Below are 21,256 nucleotides of genomic sequence, written 5' to 3'. Positions count from 1 at the left end.
CATTTCTCGTCCTTACACGAGGCATCACAACAACGTTTCACCAGGCAACGCCGGTCAACTGCTGTTTGTGTATGAGAAATCGGTTGGAAACTTTTCTCATGTCAGCACGTTGTAAGCGTCGCCACCGGCGCCAACCTTGTGTGAATGCTCTGAAAAGCTAATCATTTGCACATCACTGCATTTTCTTCCTGTCGGTTAAATTTCGCGTGTGTAGCACGTCATCTTCGTGGTGTAGCAATTTTAATGGCCAGTAGTGTAGTTTTCCCCTCTTTCCTCTCGTCGCACTTAGACAGCGCTGCGTGGCGGTGGGGGAAATGTGAAGTGAGGCTGAGAACTTTGTCACTTGGAGTCAGGCAGGAATGGCCTGCGAGCCGAAATCTTTGCCAGCCCTGGCTTATGAGCTATGAGCACTTCATCATCTTCGATACCGTGAAACAAATCTGTCCTACTGCAGGCTCTTTGCTTTCCATATTTTGAGAGGTGCTAGTTTAGACCGAAACTAGAAAGAGAAATGTCCAGTAAACATGGGCTCTAAAAGCGCATGTCATGAGGTTTGAGCACTTGTTCATCCTTGCTAGTGTCAAACACACATCTTCCTGCGCAAGTGTTCATCCCTCTTAAGGTAAGCATTTTACCTGACATTTTTTTCTAGTTTAGGTCCTTACTATCCCCTCCCGAAATATGGAGAGGTAATAGCTTGTAGTAAAATAGACTTTTTCAGTCTCTAAGAGGAGAAGTGTACATATCTCCAAAGGCATGTATTTTAGAGTCCAGGTTTATTAGGTTTCTTTGATCCGCCAGGGTAGCCGAGAGCGCTAACGCGCTGCTTCCTGGACTTGGGTAGGGGCGCCGGCCCCGGATCGAATGCCCCGACGGATTAACGACGAGGGCCGATGTGCCGGCCAGCCCGGATGTGGTTTTTAGGCAGTGTTCCACATCCTGCAAGGTGAATACTGGGCTGCTCCCCATGTTCCGCCTCAGTTACATGGCTCGCAGACATCTGAACACTTTCGTACTATTTCATGGATTACACTCGATGCAGACAGTTGGGATACGCTAATTCAGTCCCCCAAACATTATCATGCCAAATCCGATTAACGATGGCAGACCCTGCGTAACTGCGGGACGAGGCTCAAGCCATAGACAGATAGATAGTTTATTAGGTTTCTATGCTTCGAATGATTGTTCCTGTAATATCGATGAATATTGACCATCCCTGTTGGAGCATCGTGTAGAATGTGCTATTTAAAAAAGGTGTACTGCTCTTCATATGTTCGCAATAAAAACAAAGTTACAAAATTGCCAGTCAAGCTGGTCATTGTGCCCTAGTAGCTAAAGAATATTTGCTTGAAATATTTTTTTTTAATTTGGTTCTGGTCAAAACGTTATTTGAGGTTGTCGAGATATTCAAATTCAAATGGCTCTGAGCACTATGGGACTCAACTGCTGTGGTCATCAGTCCCCTAGAACTTAGAACTACTTAAACCTAACATAACCTAAGAACATCACATACACCCATGCCCGAGGCAGGATTCGAACCTGCGACCGTAGCAGCAGCGCGGCTCCGGACTGCAGCGCCTAGAACCGCACCGCCACCGCGGCCGGCGTTGTCGAGATAAATGGGGCCCCTTGTAGATTTAAACAGGAAGCGGTGGAGAACTCAGTATTCGCCCAGAAAGCACCGAGATTTTCCGGCCGCCGGTAGAAGGCCGTTAAACAGACAAGCGCGCCCGCTTGTTGTGTCTCGCTCACTTCCCTATTTGCAGAGGCCAACTGCTCGACGCACCAGCTATCGCTCCAGCTGAAAATTACACGGCGAAGTGCAAATATCCGGCCTCGCAGCTGGGACACAAACATGTATAACCCAGTAGTTTATCTTTACGCGTTTCAAACTTCCGATGCGAGGTCGCCGTGGCCTTTCGGCAAACCAATCCTGTTTTACAACAAGCTGTTGAAAAGAGAAATTACTTACTTGTGTTTTGCTTTTATTGTTACTGTGTGCAGTCACGATCAAAAAAATCCCTTGGGTACTGTGTAGCCTACAGAATTTACATACAATCTCTTTCTTCCTGTTCACTCAGAGTAACTGTGCGTCATAAAACACATCTTGTTGCACACAATGAGCTGCAGTTCAGAAGCATACAGCCTGACAAAAATCGTGAAGCACACAGAAGACTCGGTCGGATGGCACTGTTAACTTCCTACAGGTATACACCGTGGGTGGGTATATGAATTATTACAGATTCCCTTCTCTGTAAAACGTAGAACGGTCATCGGAGTGCATTAATGTTGTTAGCACACCTGGAAGGAAAGACAGGGTATAACAAAAATGTGCGGCACAAATTGCAGAACATATTCCTCAAACGTAGACGAAGAAATTATGCTGTATGAACATGGGTTTGGAAACGCTTTGCTCCTACGTTACAGCTCATTTTCTCTAACTTGTTAATCATGGAAAACACACAAGAGCAGAACATTAGAATCATGCGAAACATGCACACTTGGTGACGATTGGTTACGTCCTGCACTGCCAGTGTTTTTCTTTCTTTATCCCTGTTGCCATGCAACGTACGTCATTGCTTGTTTACAGGTAACAATAATTCCTCAGGCGATCACTGCGACCGTTCCAAGCAGACGGGTTACAACATAGAGTTAATGACAGACTTGGCTCTTCCAGTGGTAGTGTACACAAATGCAGAGTCGGCAGATGCCCATTTCATGTACGGGTCAGTTGACGGCATGCGGTAGCATTTCGCACGGTAACGGATGGATAGGTAGAGATGGGGAGATCTAGAGGAATGTTCGACACTAGACGTCGGCTTTGATCTGTCACGTAATGGCTGCTGTGACGTCACATTTTGGTGCGTATTTTGAATTTCTGTGCAGCCTTACTTTCTACGGATCGTAATGTCGCTGGTTTATACAATAAGTAATTTGTTAACCTTAGCGCGGTGTTTGAAATTGCTTCTAAAGTATTAGCAGCATCGTGAAATACACTATGTGATCAAAAGCATCCGGACACCTGGCTGAAAATGACTTACAAGTTCGTGGCGCCCTCCATCGCTAACGCTGCAATTCAATATGGTGTTGGCCCAACTTTTTTAGCCTTGATGACAGCTTCCACTCGCCCAGGCATACGTTCAGTCAGGTGCTGGAAGGTTTCTTGGGGAATGGCAGCCCGTTCTTCACGGAGTGCTGCACTGAGCAGAGGTATCGATGTCGGTTGGTGAGGCCTGGCACGAAGTCGGCGTTCCAAAACATCCCAAAGTTGTTCTGTAGGATTCAGGTCAGGGCTCTGTGTAGGCTAGTCGATTACAGGGTTGTTATTGTTGTGTAACCACTCCACCACAGGCCAGATGCTTGATCGTGTTGAAACAAGTAATCGCCATTCCCGAATTGCTTTTCAACAGTGGGGAGCAAGAAGGTGCTTAAATCATTAATGTGGGCCTGTGCTGTGAGAATACCACGCAAAACAACAAGGGGTGCAAGCCCCCTCCATAAAAAACACGACCACACCATAACACCACCGCCTCCGAAGTTTACTGTTGGCACTAAACACGCTAGCAAATGATGTTCACCAGGCATTCGCCATACCCAAACCCTGCCATCGGATCGCCACATTGTGTACCGTGATTCGTCACTCCACAAAACGTTTTTCCACTGTTCAATCGTCCAATGTTTACGCTCCTTACACCAAGCAAGGCGCTCGACGACGAAATCCAAGTATACTCCTGCCTAACTGTCGTAGTACGTGTAGTGGATCCTGATGAAGTTTGGAATTCCTGTGTGATGGTCTGGATAGATGTCTGCCTATTACACATTACGACCCTCTTCAACTGTCGGCGGTCTCTTGTCAGTCAACAGACGAGGCTGGCCTGTACGCTTTTGCGCTGCACGTGTCAAAAAAAAATGGTTCAAATGGCTCTGAGCACTATGGGACTTAACATCTGAGGTCATCAGTCCCCTAGAACTTAGAACTACTTGAACCTAACTAAGAACGTCACACACATCCATGCCCGAGGCAGTATTCGAACCTGCGACCGTAGCGGCCGCGCGGTTCCAGACTGAAGCGCCTAGAACCGCTCGGCCCCTTCGGCCGGCCTGTACGTGTCCCTTCACGTTTCCACTATCATATCGGAAACAGTGGAGGGAAGTTTAGGAGTGTGGAAATCTCGCGTTATGACGTATGACACATGTCGCACTCAATCACCTGACCACTTTCGAAGTCCGTGAGTTCCGCGGAGCGCCCCATTCCTCTCTCTCACGATGTCTAATCACTACTGAGGTCGCTGTTACAGGGTACCTGGTAGTAGGTGGCAGCACAATACACCTAAAATGAAAAACGTATGTTTTGGGGGGTGTCCGGATACTTTTGATCACATACTGTATGAGGCAAGTGGCCGGCCGGAGTGGCCGAGCGGTTCTAGGCGCTACAAACCGCGCGACCGCTACGTTCGCGAGGTCGAATCCTGCCTCGGGCATGGATGTGTGTGATGTCCTTAGGATAGTTAGGTTTAAGTAGTTCTAAGTTCTAGGGGACTGATGACCTCAGAAGTTAAGTCCCATAGTGCTCAGAGCCATTTGGACCATTTTGTGAGGCAAGTGCGTTGCAAAGTTCTGATTCTGAAGATTTGAAAAGTAGTGGCAATGTAGGGTAACATATTCCTCACTTCTGTTTCACTATTGTGAAACCAGCTGATGAATTCAGGGAACCAGTTAATGTCATCAGTTTTACCAGACAGTGCTATTTAATTGGCTGCTATTGTAAATCTAGCGTTTATGGCAACGACATTGCGTTTTCCAAGGTTTCGAAGAAAAGCACGAGCGATTTGTTTATGTAGCGCTGTGCAAAATATCGTGTGTAGCGGTCTGTTCGTTGTTTTGGTAGTAGGTAAAACAATTATAGACTGGTATTCGTTTTGCCATGAAGTTTGTTTGGACTTTCTTATGAGAAGAGGCAAAATTAGTGGGCCGGGAATTATTATAGAAACTGACGAACTGCAATTTGTATATAAAAAAGGGGGGGGTGCGAGAGAGTACGGCGTCGTTGGCGTATGGGTATAGGGACCAGTTGTTTCAGGGAATCGTTCTTCTCCAGACATGATTTTTAAGATAATTGAAGACTGGACAGCTTGTACTATTTTTCAGTTAGTAAAAAGTTATATAGCAGATGGGTCAATCATATCATCAGATATGCTACTTACAAGGGATTAGACGAAATTGTGGGTGTAAGGTGTAAATTTCGTTAAGGTGTCGAAGGAAGCGAATTTCAACACGAATGTACAGTGCTTGGTTCATCCTATCGTATCTCGTGATATATGATGCTCTTCGCAATATCCTAATTGTATTTACAGCTCTGCCGATATTTATACTATGTGGTTCAATTATGAGTTCTTCGTAGAAAACTGTAGGTGATGTTAACTACGAATGAGTACTGTTGTCATTGGCTGACAACATGCTTGCGATTTAACGTTATTAGTTTGTTCGTTCTGATGCTTGTTTGGGTTAGTTCGATTTACGAGGAATTATTTATTAGAAATATTTCGCTGTTTCCTTATGTAATATGAACTACGTTTATTCAGGAAGCAAATTTTATTTCCGAGAGGCATGGGAGCCATTGTCAAAGCAACAGACTTTGGAAAAGCAGCTGAGCCTGCAAGTGTTTTTTAGTTTACTTTTTTATATGATAGTTTTGACTGATTTCGTGTAATAGCATCGTTTTTTGCAGTTATATGGGCTGCATTTTGAGAAAATTAATGTGTATTTTTCATTTGGGTGGTTTCTGGAATTTTAAACGAATATTAGCTGTTACAGTTCTCATGACTCCATTTAGTGTGCCACAGCGCCTACTCGATTCCTTTTTCGTTCTTAAAACTATTTCTTTCATTACAGTACTCTTAATCCGAAGTTTTTACTTTGCTACGTTGTTATTTTTTTCACTCGCTGTTTCTGTCTATTACGTTGAAGAAATACATTTCGATATACGGTGCATTGGACTTAATATTTACGATGGTTGTCGAATTGTTTTTACGTCAATCGCCAAAGCTAATAACGTATCCAGGCCTCCTCTTTATCCGAGCTAGACCAATTGTCTAGCCTCCATGCTCTCCGGACCTAAACCCACTGGGCTTTTATTTGTGGGGTCATTTGAAAGCCCTTATGTATGGAATCCCAGTACAAGATGTTCAGAGTCTCCACGCCCGTATTATGGAAGGCTGTGAAACCATACGCAACACTCCAGGGATACATCAGTGCATCCGAGATTCATTACGACGGCAGGTTGATGCACGTGTCGATGCCCACGGAGGGCACATCGAACATCTGTTTTGAGAATGAGTTCCACGCTGTATGCTGGTGCTTTCTGTTCGTGCGTGTTTGCCATGGTTAATGAGTTGGAGAAAATGAGATGTAACACGGGAACAAAGCGTTTTCAGACCCATGTTCATTAACACAATTTCTTCGTCGACGTCTGAGGAATGTGCCCCGCAATTTGTAGCGTACATTTTTGTTACACTTCTGCAAAGTGTTCTGACGTGTTTTGTGTAGCGTGGTGGATCAGTCACGTCTCTTATTAACTTATGCAGTATGAACCTAGCTATTGCTGTCGATACTGTATCTTTGAATTTGAACTATATATGGTCTGCACTTACATAATTAGCTTGGAAGGAATGGAGACTCTCTCTTAGGAAGGCATGAAGCGAATTTTTATTTGCAGTTTTAAATAGGTATATTTTGCGTTTATTTTTAGTGGTTTTGGTTCATATGGTTTTGAGCCTCGCTACAATGACCTTGTGTTCACTAATCCCTGTATCCGTCATGACGCTCTTTATTGGTACAGGATTATTTGTGGCTAAGAGGTCAAGCGTGTTTTCGCAAGTTTTCGCAACCATTTACAATTCGCGTGGGCTCATGAACTAATTGTTCAAAGTAATTCTCAGAGAAAGCACTTAGTACAATTTCGGAAGATGTTTTCTGTCTACCACCGGCTTTGAACACGTATTTTAGCCAACAAATCGAGGGTAGATTGAAGCCTCCACCAGTTATAACTGAGTGGGGTACATATTTGTAATGAGATTCAAGCTTTCCTATTATATAATCTGAGTCGGGGGGCGTCAGTAGAAGGAGCCAATTATTATTTTCGTACGGCTATTGACTATAACCTCTACCCATAGTAATTCGCAGGAAATATCTAGTCCAACTTCACCACAAGATAAACTACTACCAACTACTACCAACAGACACCATCACCTACTTTATTTAATCTATCCTTTCTGAACACAGTTTGCGCCTCTGTAAAAATTTCGGCAGAATTTATCTCCGGCTTTAGCCAGCTTTCTGTTCCTATAACGATTTCAGCTTCAGTGATTTCTATCAGAGCTTGAAGCTCTGGTACTTTTCCAACACAGCTACGACAATTTACAACTACAATACCAACTGTTGTTTGGTCGATTCTCGTCGTTTCTTTGCCCTGTATCCTTTGAGACTGGAGCCCTTTTTGATCTTTCCCGAGACTGTCTAACCTAAATACTGCCCAGTCCACGCCACACAGCCCCTGCTACCCGTGTAGCCGCCTCCTGTATGTAGTGGACTCCTGACCTATCCAGCGGAACCCGAAACCCCACCACCCTATGGCGCAAGTCGAGGAATCTGCAGCCTACACGGTCGCAGAACCGTCCGAGCCTCTGATTCAGACCCTCCACGCCGCTCTGTACCATAGATCCGCAATCGGTCCTGACGACGATGCTGCAGATGGTGAGCTCTGCCTTCATCTTGCTAGCAAGACTGGCAGTCTTCACCAACTCAGATAGCCGCCGGAAACCAGAGAGGATCTCTTCAGATCCATAGCGACACACATCATTAGTGCTGACATGAGCCAACAGCTGCTGTTGGCTGCACCCTATAAACGGCTGCGTTTGAAGTGATGCAGTAAGTGGAAAGCATAGATTGCTGATGAACTGCATCGAATTGTGTTCGGCGATGAACTGCGGTTGTGTACTACCCCAGATGACAATGTCTGAGAGTACGGTGGCGGCCTAGTCTGAGGTTTCATTGTTCCAATATTTTGGAGAGGCCCAACAGTTTTACTCCCGTCGTCAATGTGTGGAGAGCCGCTGGGGGAGCGTTCGGGTATGACTTGAGGTCACGGGGGTGGTGACTGAGGGCACAACGGTACGTCACGGACATCGCGCCTACTTACGTTAAATGTATGCGCAACTGTGTATATGGACAACCATCAGGGATTAGTGAACACAGGGTTGTCGTAGCGAGACTGAATATTGGAACGCCCAAATTCTCCAAAAATAAACGAAAACTCTACCTATCCAAAAAAAAAAGATAAAAATTCACTAGACGCCTTCCTGACAGACAACCTCCACTCCTTCCAGCTCACAATGTAAGTGTAGATCAGATGCAGTTTGAATTCAAAGAAACAGTATCGATAGCAATTGAGAGATTTATACCAAATAAATTAAAAAACGACGGAGCTGATCCCCTTGATACACAAAACAGGTCAGAACACACTCGCAGAAACAATGAAAAAACATTCCATATTAAAACGAACGCAAAATCGCCAAGATCGGTGATCTGTTACAGAAACTCGAAATTTAGCACGGACTTGAATGCGAGATGCTTATAATAGTTCACACAACGGAATTTTGTCCCGAAACCTGTCAGAAAATCCACAGAGATTCTGGTCGTATGTAAATTATGCTAGCGACAAGAGACAATTAATGCCTTCTCTGAGCGATAGCAATGGAGATACTATCGAAGACAGTGCTGCCAAAGCAGAGTTACTAAACATAGCCTTCCGAAATGCGTTCACAAAGAAGACGAAGTAAATATTCCACAATTCGAATCAAGAACAGCTGCCAACATGAGTAACGTAGAAGTAGATATCCTCGGAGTAGTGATACAACTTAAATCACTTAATAAAAGCAAGTGTTCCGCTCCAAGACTGCAAACCAGTTAGGTACCTTTCAGACAACGCTGATGCAATATCTCCATACTTAAAATCATACACAAACGCTCGCTCGACGAAACATCGGCACCCAAAGACTGGAAACTTCCACAGGTCGCACCAATTTTCAAGGAAGGAAGTAGGAGTAATCCACTAAATTACAGGCCCATGTCATCATATGCAGCAGGATTCTGGAACATATATTGCTTTCGAACACGATGAATTACCTCGAAGAGGACTGTCTATTGACACATAGTCAACACGGATGTAGAAGGTATCGTTCTTGTAAAACACAACTGCCTCTTTACTCACACGAAGTTTTGAGTGCTATTGACAAGGGATTTCAAATTGATTCCGTATTTCTACATCTTCAAGCTTTTGACGCTGTACCACACAAGCGGTTTGCAGTGAAATTGCGTGCTTGTGGAATATCGTCTCAGTTATACGACTGGCTTCGTGATTTCCTGTCAGAAAGGTCACAGTTCGTAGTAACTGACGGAAAGGCATCGAGTAAAACAGAAGTGATTTCTGGAGTTGTCCAAGGTACTGTTATAGGCCCTCTGCTGTTCGTTATCTATATAAACGATTTACGAGGCAATCTGAGCAGCCGTCTTAGGTTGTTTGCATGTGATGCTGTTGTTTATCGCCTAGTAAAGTCATCAGAAGACCGTAACAAATTGAAAAACGGTTTAGAACGGATATCTGTATGATGCGAAAATTGGCAATCGACCATCAATAATAAAAAGTGTGAGGTCAACCACATGAAAGCTAAAAGGAATCCGTTAAACTGCGCTTACACGATAGATCAGTGAAATCTAAAGGCCGTAAATTCAACTAAACACCTTGGAATTACAATTGTGAACAACTTAAATTGGAAAGAGCACATAGTACATGTTGTGGGGAAGGGAAACCGAAGACTGCTTTATATTGGAAAATGTAACAGATCTACTAACGTGATTGCGAACACTATGCTTGTCCATACTCTTTTAGAATACTGCTGCGCGGTATAGGATCCTTACCAGATAGGATTAAAGGAGTACATTGAAAAAGTTCAAAGGAACAGTACGTTTTGCATAATCGCAAAATAAGGGAGAGAGTGTCACTGACATGACACAGGATTTGGGGTGGACATCATTAAAACAAAGGCGTTTTTCATTGCGGTGGAATCTTGTCGCTAAATTTCAATCACCGACTTTCTCCTCCGAATTCGAAAATATTTTTTTGATGCCGACGTACATAGAGAGGAACGATCATCGCAATAAAATAAGGGAAATCAGAGCTCGCACTGAAAGATATACGTGTTCGTTTTCTCCGCGCGCTCTTCAAAATTGGAATAACAGAGAATTATTGTGAAGAAGTTTCGATGAACCCGCTGTCAGGCACTTAAGTATGATTTGCAGAGTATCCATGTAGCTGTACACGTAGATGTAGAATGGAATGACGACAGCGAAAATTTGTGCCTCACGGGGACTCGAACCCGTATTTCCCGTTTATTGTGGTCGGTCGCCTTACCATTTGGCTTTTCGTGCATGATCCATGGCCACACGCGAAGTTCCATATATCATTAATCATGCCTCTACAACCTGTACTCGTACATCTACTATGTACATTCCCGTACAGGGGAGATATTTTACTTGAGAGGCGCTTACCCGATGTCGACAGACAAATAGTATTCTGCAACAACGCCTGCGTTATTCCATAACACGATGCAGTATTATCCGCCGACACCGGGGAAGTGACTTTTAAGTAAATTGTCTCTCCTGTGAGAGAGTATACATAATGTATGTAAGAGTCCAGGTTGTAGGCACATGGCTGACGACATATTTAAGTTCGGGTCTGTCTGTGATTCGTACCCAGATAGCTAAATGGTGAGGCGACCGCTCGCGATAAGCGGGAAACACGGGTTCGAATCCAGGTCCGGCACGACCTTTCACTGTCGTCGCTCCATTCTACAGCTGATGATTGTCCATATTCGCAATTGTGAGTACATTTAACGTACGGGGTGATCAAAAAGTCAGTATAAATTTGAAAACTGAATAAATCACGGAATAATGTAGATAGAGAGGTAAAAATTGACACACATCCTTGGAATGACATGGGGCTTTATTAGATCCAAAAAATATAAAAGAGTTCATAAAACGTACGACAGATGGCGCTTCATCTGATCAGAATAGCAATAATTAGCATAACAAAGTAAGACAAAGCAAAGATGATGTTCTTTACAATATGTCCACCATCATTCCTCAACAATAGCTGTAGTCGAGGAATAATATTGTGAACAGCACTGTAAAGCATGTCCGGAGTTATGGTGAGGCATTGGCGTCGGATGTTGTCTTTCAGCATCCCTAGAGATGTCGATCGATCACGATACACTTGCGACTTCAGGTAACTCCAAAGACAATAATCGCACGGACTGAGGTCTGGGGACCTCGGAGGTGGCCGAGCACACGATCATCACGAAATGACGCGCGCAAGAGATCTTTCACGCGTCTAACAATATCCTGCATAAACATCGTACGTTCCAGCAGGTGTTTATCAGCCAGGCTGGGGATGATGCGATTCTGTAACATATCGGCGTACCTCTCACCCGTCACGGTAGCAGTTGCAAATCCAGAATCACGCATTTCCTCGAAGAAAAAAGGCCCGATAACGGCAGATGTGGTAAATCCAATCCATACCGTGACTTTCTCGTCGTGCAATGGAGTTTCCAAGACAGTTCTAGGATTTTCGGTAGCCCAAATTCTGCAGTTGTGGGCGTTGACAGACTCTCGGAGCGTGAAATGAGCTTCGTCGGGCCACAACACGATACTTGACCAATCGTCATCTTCCGCCATCTTTTGAAACGCTCGTACCGCATATGCCCTCCGCTTCACTAAATCGCTAGGTAACAGTTCATGATGCCCATGGATTTTGTATGGATAGAATCGGAGGGTACGCCTAAGTGCCAACCAAACAGTAGTGTATGGAATGCCGGTGCGACGTGCGACCGCACGAGCGCTGTCTTCCCCGTGCATAGCCGAACCCGCTACAGTCTTCATTTCTCCCTGAACTGTCTCAGCAGCATTACGCCTTGTGCTCGGTCGGCCACTACGGCGTCTATCGTCTGAACAACCCGTGGCTTCGAACTTCGGAATCATTCTCGCCACAGCTGCATTTGTCAATGGACCTTTACCCTATCGAATGCCCTTCCTATGGCGATAGGATCGTAACGCTGAACTAGCACATTCCCCATTCTGATAATACAGCTTCACTAAAAGCGCCTTTTCAGGTAACGTCAACATGCTGCGACTGCTGGCGCATCTGATTCTCTCTCTCATTACAGCTCCTTTTATACACAATTGTCATGCGCAGTCACTGACGTTTTGCTGTCCAGCGCCATCTGTCGGACATTTTGTGAACTTTGTTTTTTCTTTTTTTGTTCTAATAAAACCCCATGTCATTCCAAGCATGTGTGTCAAATTTTACCTCTCTATCTACATTATTCCGTGGTTTATTAAGTTTTCAAATTTATACTCACTTTTTGATCACCCGGTACTTCATAAGGGCTGTAGTCGCCGCAGTGTCTGTTTCTTTGGAGATGCATGCATGTCCAAAGCAACTTTGCATCCCAAATCGGAGTAACACAGCCACTGCAGTATCGTTTTTACTTACGTGTTACCTCTCGTGCGTTAGTATCATGGTGCCACTTAAAGAGCACAACGCTCGTCCGCACATGGCAGTTGCTGCGACCAGGTACTGGCCCTAACAAATTTTGTAGAGGCAGGTTTCCAAGAAAATGCGAAGATATCTCTCGCGTTCGTAGACCTGATCGTAGCATATGACACAGTCTGCAGAGAAGGGATGATATACAAATTACTAAAAGCAATCCGATGCCGAAAAACGGTAACTCCCATCAACACCATGACAAACAACAGATATTTCCGTGCTTACTTGGAAGAAAATATGTGCAAGGAGAGGAAATTAAATAATAGTTTACCGCAGGGCTCCGTTTTAGCCCCCCTATTATTCAACCTATGTATTTCCGATCTTCGCAATACCAGGTCAACGAAAGTCTGCTACGCGGACGATATCGCTCTTGCTTAAAGAACCAAGGATCTTGGACGAGCGGAGGCAATTCTCACAGAAGTCACCGGCCAGTATGGTAAGGCTCCGCTATCCATATCCTTGCTGTCGCGGCGTGTGGAACTTCTTCACTGCTTCAGATTCTTTGACTAGCCGCTCACAGTCTGGGTGACGTCATCCAACAATTACGCCACAGTCAACACTCGCAAATGCAGTAACAGTTTATGCGTCCACATCAAATTGAGCGATTTACACCGTTCAAAAGTTAATTTCGGATACAAAGTCACTTGAAAACACGTTCCTGATACTTTCGTAACGGAATTTTGGCTGGTTCACTCGAGATTATGCACAAACGCGCCTTTCCTTAGAGTATGAATTTTACAGTACTTCATGCAGGTTTTCGTGTCCATACTTCAACACATTGTTCATTAACACCGCTTTTGTCACTTGAACATGTAAAAAGAAATTGTTTACTGTTTATCAGTCACTTTTGCACTGTATTTTCTAAATAATGTGCTTCCACGCCCGGGTTCCCGGGTTCGATTCCCGGCGGGGTCAGGGATTTTCTCTGCCTCGTGATGACTGGGTGTTGTGTGATGTCCTTAGGTTAGTTAGGTTTAAGTAGTTCTACGTTCTAGGGGACTTATGACCATAGATGTTAAGTCCCATAGTGCTCAGAGCCATTTGAACCATTTTAATGTGCTTCGTTCCCGCGATTTCTAATTTCACCATAAATGTCATATTACACTGTTTCTAGTTGGAATACTGTAACTTTAGTCACAGTAATGACAATACCGGATTGCTCCTGCACTCAAATTTTCCGATAATTGCAAATGTCATTCCACTGAAACTAAAAAATGGTGCTTAATAAATCATTGTTCGGATCCGAAAATTGCAATTGTCCTTTTCACGGGAGCCAAGATGAAACACCCCCCCGTTTAATTTCCTTTACTGAATTTTGTGTAATTTATCGAAGCCGCCAAACAGTTTTGATTATATGACCGTGTGCTTAATGGATGAAAGGCTATCGGTTTTTTCTGCTGTGGTTTCGGGGGTATTTCAACCAAGTGCGGCTGCTTTGCAACTGAATAGTGGAATGATTGAAAGTTTGTCTATTATTAAGGACCACAAAGGTTGCGATGCACAAACTGATATATATTTCCTACTAACACACGAATGCTGAGGCAGTTGCTACCTTCGCCTTACACGTCTAATAACAGTTATATCTTTTTATTTGTTGTTGATTTTCAGTACTTCGTCACACGCAATGCTGATGGTTAACATTCACAACAATCCTCACTGCAATCCATGGTTGTTGCTGGCCGACGCGGTTGACGCGAAACACGTAATTCGGCACTTATCACTTTCTGTTTCATATCACTCGCGAATCGGTATTAGTGAGGGTCAACCCCACGCGCTCACTCGTCATACTCCGGTGAATTTTACCGTTTACCACTCACTCGACCATCATTCTTGCCCGTCTCTCCCGCACTATCGCTCACTCGACACTCTCTAGTACAACCATGCACTCGACACTAGTCTCACTGCCTCCTGCAGCTCTCGACAATCGATTCCTGTCTGCTATCGACCTGGGCGTCGGATACTAGCATCTATGTTCGTGGGATCACGGATCCCTTACACGATCCATGCTGATCCATGAGCTAAACTAAACACAAGATGGTGGATACATTTGTTTACATCGGCTGCTAATCTGAAGCGCTAAAGGACATGGTATATCTACAGATGTGGCATACTTGTTGAGCTACTGCAAAAATACTTCTTCGAAGTGCAGATCATTTTCGAGCTATACACTTAATTAATTGAGCTTTAGCGCTGCAGGTAATGGCCAATGAAGAATATTCGCTCTGTCTTTTTTGAGTCATTAGTCTTCTCACTGATTTGACGCTGCCCCCCTCCCCCCACCCCCCAATTCCTCTTCTGTGCCAATCTTTTCGCCTCAGAGTAGCACTTGCAACTTCCGTCGTCAGCTATTCGCTCGATACATTCTACAGTTTTCACCCTCTTCAGCTCCCTCTAGTACCACGGAAGACATTCCCTGATGTAACACGAGTCCTACCATCCTGACCCTCCTATCATTCCAAATTATAAGACTTGTATGAAATTTTGAAGGACTATTGCGTTTTTTAATTGTAGCTGGCCATTCAGGATACAGTCAGGTTTACTGTGAATGTGATTGCATATATCTAACTCTTCTAACAAATTCATTTTCCGTAAATGTAGATTTTCAACGTTTTCTTCGATGCTTATCTCTCTGTTTCCGTGATGGGCCAAGTGCACAGCGAATTTTTTGCGTTTACAGAACAACGACATTCTTCAGTAAATATCTATACATTAAAAGAAAGTCGTAAACAAACTGCACTTCAATATAGCGTTTCGTACCACGCAAGGGCTTAGGAAACAAAAGAAAGCGAAACGCGTTGTCATGTTTTAGTTATTGTTGATTTTTATGGCGTTCCATACGCTCCCTACTGTAAAAACTACGTTACAAATCAGCTACTATTCGCAGCGATCCGATACCGCATTCAGAAGTGTAGTTTGCTGACCGCTTGGCGCACTGCTGTCGCATTGGGTAACAAAAGCGAGAAGGAGTGCCGCTACTTTTATGTTACACTGTGGTGTCTACAGTAGCTCCAGAAGTGTGCCATGTCTGTATACATATAACGTTCTTCGGCACATCAGATCAACAGCTAATGCAAACAAACGTACCTGCCATCTCGTATTTAGTTTAACTCGTGGATCAGCAAGGATCGAAAAAGAGAAACCTCTCACCTATAATATGTAAAGGAGGTGTTTTCATAAAGTAAGTACAATGTGTAGAGCTTATATCCAATGTAAGGCCTTTAGTAAACTGCATAATTACAAAAATTTTATAATTTATGACTCAAATATAAAACTTTTTATAAACTATTTAATCAAAAAAACTTATATTTCAGGACAAAAAAGTAGAACTTTCCAAGGAATGAACTCTATCGTTTCACGACAGGCTCGGTCCCGAAACTAGTAACGGTACAATAAAACTATTTCGAAAAATCACAGTGTAATTTACGAAAAGCAGGGTGTTCTCTTAAAATATTAACCACGTAACTTGAAATATCCTATAAGTTGATTCTGCGCTAATTAATTAATGGAAATACGCAGAGTAAACTGGTTTCTTCGTTTTGAATCACCTATAGCTACAAGTAAACGTATCTAGAGTTGATTCCATACATGTGTTGTCAAACAAACGCTTAACAGCATGCGTTCTGCTAGCTAGTTCGTGACAATGGAAACAAGCAAACTTACTGGTCTGTTTAAGAAGTAAAACAGTAATAAAATGTTTAGGAAAAAATGTATTACGTGTGTCTGTCGATTGTGTAAGCGTTACGATTACCTCAGACGAGATACAAACGAGAAACAAGTTAAACAACTTTTTTTTTTCCTTCATCAGCTAACAACACTCCAGAAGAGGAACTTTATGTAACATTTACAGCCACATCTGGCGAGAGATTAATGAAGTGGCGCCGAAGCGAATGCAAGAATGGAAATCCCGCAGCACCAACTCAGTGGCAATTCTGATTATTCCCGCTGTCTGCGAAGGAGTAATTCTTTTGTCTGGTGTGTAATGTGGGTGGAAAGATGAAATCACAGTAACGACAGCCGGCTAAGGACTCATCTTCAAGGCTTATTAACAATAAAGAGGCTTCGTACGATTATCGCTTAAAGAACCAAACGGAAGAATGACGCTATATTGGTAATGTAAGAGTGATGCAACTGTTTATGGAGTATCCTCGGTAGTTTATCTGTAAGTATCCTCGCTAGGCTGCTCAATTCTTCGCAATAAATGATGGCTATAATGGTTACTTCCCTGCGAAACAACTGCTAATGAACGACACCTTCATAATCCCTAAAGACATAATCCATCTTCTCCCGCGTATGGCCAGAAACATTTGTAAGAGGTATTGTCCTTCTGTTAGATCTCACCCAATCATTTCATTTTCTGATGGTGTACATCATCACATTTTCCGGTCGGCAGTAGAGGTGTGCCACGTTTTTCACATTACTCATAATGCTCGATCAGAGATGAGCGAATAGTCTCCCGCTGCTTTGAGACGCTTTCTCTTAAAGTATGCGGCACCCATAAAGAACTACAAGGTTACCCAAAACTTCGTTAACATTTTCAAATGCCTTACTTCAAGGAACAAAGCAGGCAGAGAGATAAAACTTGACACAGATAGCGGAAATTACATGAGGTTTTATTGAAACCAAAAACTAGTGCAAAAACCAGCCGACAGCTGGCGCTGGACAATAACAAGTCAGTTGAGTCGCGTGAGAATCGTGTATAATGTGAGCTGCATTGAGAGAGGGAGTCAGATGTGTCAGCAATCGCGACTTGTTCACTTTAACAGAAAACACACTTCTCCTTGCGTTACGGCCTCTGTAGGACCACGGGTAGCCCCTTCGTGGACTGCATTTTCCTCTTCTTCTCCTAGAACCTCTTCATTCTTTCTCTTCTTCTCTCCCGCTGTTCTTCCGAGATCTTCAGTGTCCCTTTCTCCTGTCGGCTCCACTTCCTGTATTCTTCTCTGTCATTGATCTCCGGCATATTGGTCGGTGTATATTTGTTCCTACAACTTTCCTTTCCTTCGACCTTGATCCCTAATTCCAATCAGTCCAACCCACTTGGTTCCTGTCTTTCCCCTTGTCCTCCCTGTTGTTTCCCACACTCTCTTCGTCATTCTGTCCATACTCATCCTAACTACATGCCCAGCAAACCTTGCCCTTTTGAGTCTGATTTCCCCGGATATTGTTCTCATTCTTCTCTCATTCTTCCCTAGGTCTTCGCCGGCCGAAGTGGCCGTGCGGTTAAAGGCGCTGCAGTCTGGAACCGCAAGACCGCTACGGTCGCAGGTTCGAATCCTGCCTCGGCCATGGATGTTTGTGATGTCCTTAGGTTAGTTAGGTTTAACTAGTTCTAAGTTCTAGGGGACTAATGACCTCAGCAGTTGAGTCCCATAGTGCTCAGAGCCATTTGAACCATTTTGAACCCTAGGTCTTCGCATCCACCTCTCTCCACCTCTTTTGGGACCTAGTATTTTTCTCAGTATTTTTCTCTCTTCTTTCTCTAGTTGTTCTACCCCATTTCTTCCTAGTGTCATCGTTTCAGCAGCATATAATACTGCATTCCTCACCGTTGCCTTGTAGTGGCTTATCTTTGCCTCTGTGGATATATTCTTTTTATTGTATATCTCTCTCGTCATGCAGAAGGCTGACCTCATTTTCTTTATCCTCTCTGTTACTCCCTCCTTGCTCCTTTTCCTTCCTGTTATACATTCTCCCAGGTATTTAAATTTATCCACCATTCGCACAGTGCCTTCTGGTGTTTCCCAGTCTGCAGTGGTATTTAATGTCCTTGTCCTGTTATAGGCGATCCTCAGTCCCACCTTTCTGGCTACCTTACATAAGTTGTCGAGTTGGGTCTTTGCGTCTTCTTCCGTCTCACTTACTATTGCTATGTCGTCTGCAAATGCTAGGCAGTCCACTTGAGCCCTGTTGTCCTTTTTGTCCCCCACATGGGTCTCTGGTATTCCCGTTTCCTCGTTTATTGCTCTCCACTGTCTAATCACCTCGTCCAGCGCTATATTGAACAACAGTGGTGACAACCAATCTCCCTGTTTAACACCAGTCTTGAACTCAAATTCTTCTGACAGTGCTCCTCTGAATCTCACGCACTGTTAGTGAAGCTTTACCATCAGAATGGAGAATCCGCTACTACAGCTTTAAAATCCTATAGCGATAATGAGGGTATTCGAACTGGTAAAGATCCTGTTACAAGCGTTGCTGTGACGAAAACGATCACAAAGTTTGAAGCCAAGAGTTGTTCAGACTATAGGCCCCATAGTGGGCGACCAGACGTAAGAGCTACTGCTAGCAGGGTAGTTCAGGAACAAATGGAGACTTCAGTGGGTTCATATCTGCCTGGTGAATTCAGTGTTCGTGAAATCGCACGTAGCACCGGCATTGCACGCTCTACTGCCTCGAGGGAACTAAGGCGTACCCTCCAATGTTCTCCGTACAAAGTCCAGCCTCATCATGAACTGTTAGCCACCGGTTTTCTGACGCAGAGAGCACTGGCCGTTTGGGTACTTCAAAAAGATGGGGGAAGATGACTATAGGTCGTCTATCATGTTGTGGACAGACGAAGCCCATTTCACTGTCCGAGAGTCTGTCAAAACGCAAAGCTGCAGAATTTGGGCTACTCAAAATCCTACACTGTAGTGGAAATCCCGTTGCATGATGCGGAAACCACGGCGTGGTGTGGATTTACCACATGAAAGGTCATCAGATCCTTTGAGAAAATGCGAGGTGCGACTTTTTAAACTGTCAGCGTGACGAATGCGAGGTATGCCGATGTGTCACAGAATCGCATCATCTCTGAGCTGGCTGGTACGATTTCTATGTAGGATGGCGTTCCGCTCCATATTGTTACACACGTGAAAGACCTCTCGCGCACAGCGTTTGGCGAGGATCGCGTTCTGAGCCGCCACTTCCGTCATACTTGGTCTTTCAAGCCTCAGACCTCAATCCGTGTGATAACTGCTTGTCTACATCTACATCTACATCTACATTTATACTCCGCAAGCCACCCAACGGTGTGTGGCGGAGGGCACTTTACGTGCCACTGTGCCACTGTCATTATCTCCCACTCCTGTCCCAGTCGCGTATGGTTCGCGGGAAGAACGACTGTCTGAAAGCCTCCGTGCGCGCTCTAATCTCTAAAATTTTACATTCGTGATCTCCTCGGGAGGTATAAGTAGGGGGAAGCAATATATTCGATACCTCATCCAGAAACGCACCCTCTCGAATCCTGGCGAGCAAGCTACACCGCGATGCAGAGCGCCTCTCTTGCAGAGTCTGCCACTTGAGTTTGTTAAACATCTCCGTAACGCTATCACGGTTACCAAATAACCCTGTGACGAAACGCGCCGCTCTTCTTTGGATCTTCTCTATCTCCTCCGTCAACCCTATCTGGTATGGATCCCACACTGATGAGCAATACTCAAGTATAGGTCGAACGAGTGTTTTGTAAGCCACCTCCTTTGTTGATGGACTACATTTTCTAAGCACTCTCCCAATGAATCTCAACCTGGCACGCGCCTTACCAACAAGTAATTTTAGATGATCGTTCCACTTCAAATCGTTCCGCACGCATACTCCCAGATATTTTACAGAAGTAACTGCTACCAGTGTTTGTTCCGCTATCATATAATCATACAATAAAGGATCCTTCTTTCTGTGTATTCGCAATACATTACATTTGTTAAGGGTCAGTTGCCACTCCCTGCACCAAGTGCCTATCCGCTGCAGATCTTCCTGCATTTCGCTACAATTTTCTAATGCTGCAACTTCTCTGTATACTACAGCATCATCCGCGGAAAGCCGCATGGAACTTCCGACACTATCTACTAGGTCATTTATATATATTGTGAAAAGCAATGGTCCCATAACACTCCCCTGTGGCACGCTAGAGGTTACTTTAACGTCTGTAGCCGTCTCTCCATTGATAACAACATGCTGTGTTCTGTTTGCTAAAAACTCTTCAATCCAGCCACACAGCTGGTCTGATATTCCGTAGGCTCTTACTTTGTTTATCAGGCGACAGTGCGGAACTGTATCGAACGTCTTCCGGAAGTCAAGAAAAATAGCATCTACCTGGGAGCCTGTATCTAATATTTTCTGGGTCTCATGAACAAATAAAGCGAGTTGGGTCTCACACGATCGCTGTTTCCGGAATCCATGTTGATTCCTACGTAGTAGATTCTAGGTTTCCAAAAACGACATGATACTCGAGCAAAAAACATGTTCTAAAATGCTACAACAGATCGACGTCAGAGATATAGGTCTATAGTTTTTGCTGAAGTCGCAAGTCTACCGCGATCGTTTGACCTCATTAGGGATACTAAAAGACATCATCTGACAGCAATTTCTGACCATATCTACTGATATGCTGTACGGTGCTGTTAACAATATTGTGCTTCGACTACATGTATTGTTGATAATTGACGTCCGACATGTTGAGCATCTGCGATAAAGAACATCGTCTTTGTTAAAAATCAATTGTTGTGCTAATTATTGATTTTGTATCATATGAAGCGCCGTCTGTTGGTCATTGTTTGCACTTATTTTTGGTTTCAATGAAACCCCAAGTCATTTAAAGTATGAGTGTCAATTTTTTGCTCT

This window comes from Schistocerca americana, chromosome 2 (genome assembly GCF_021461395.2).
Source record: "Schistocerca americana isolate TAMUIC-IGC-003095 chromosome 2, iqSchAmer2.1, whole genome shotgun sequence".
NCBI classification, from domain to species: domain Eukaryota; kingdom Metazoa; phylum Arthropoda; class Insecta; order Orthoptera; family Acrididae; genus Schistocerca; species Schistocerca americana.
This window is presented reverse-complemented; position numbering follows the sequence as displayed.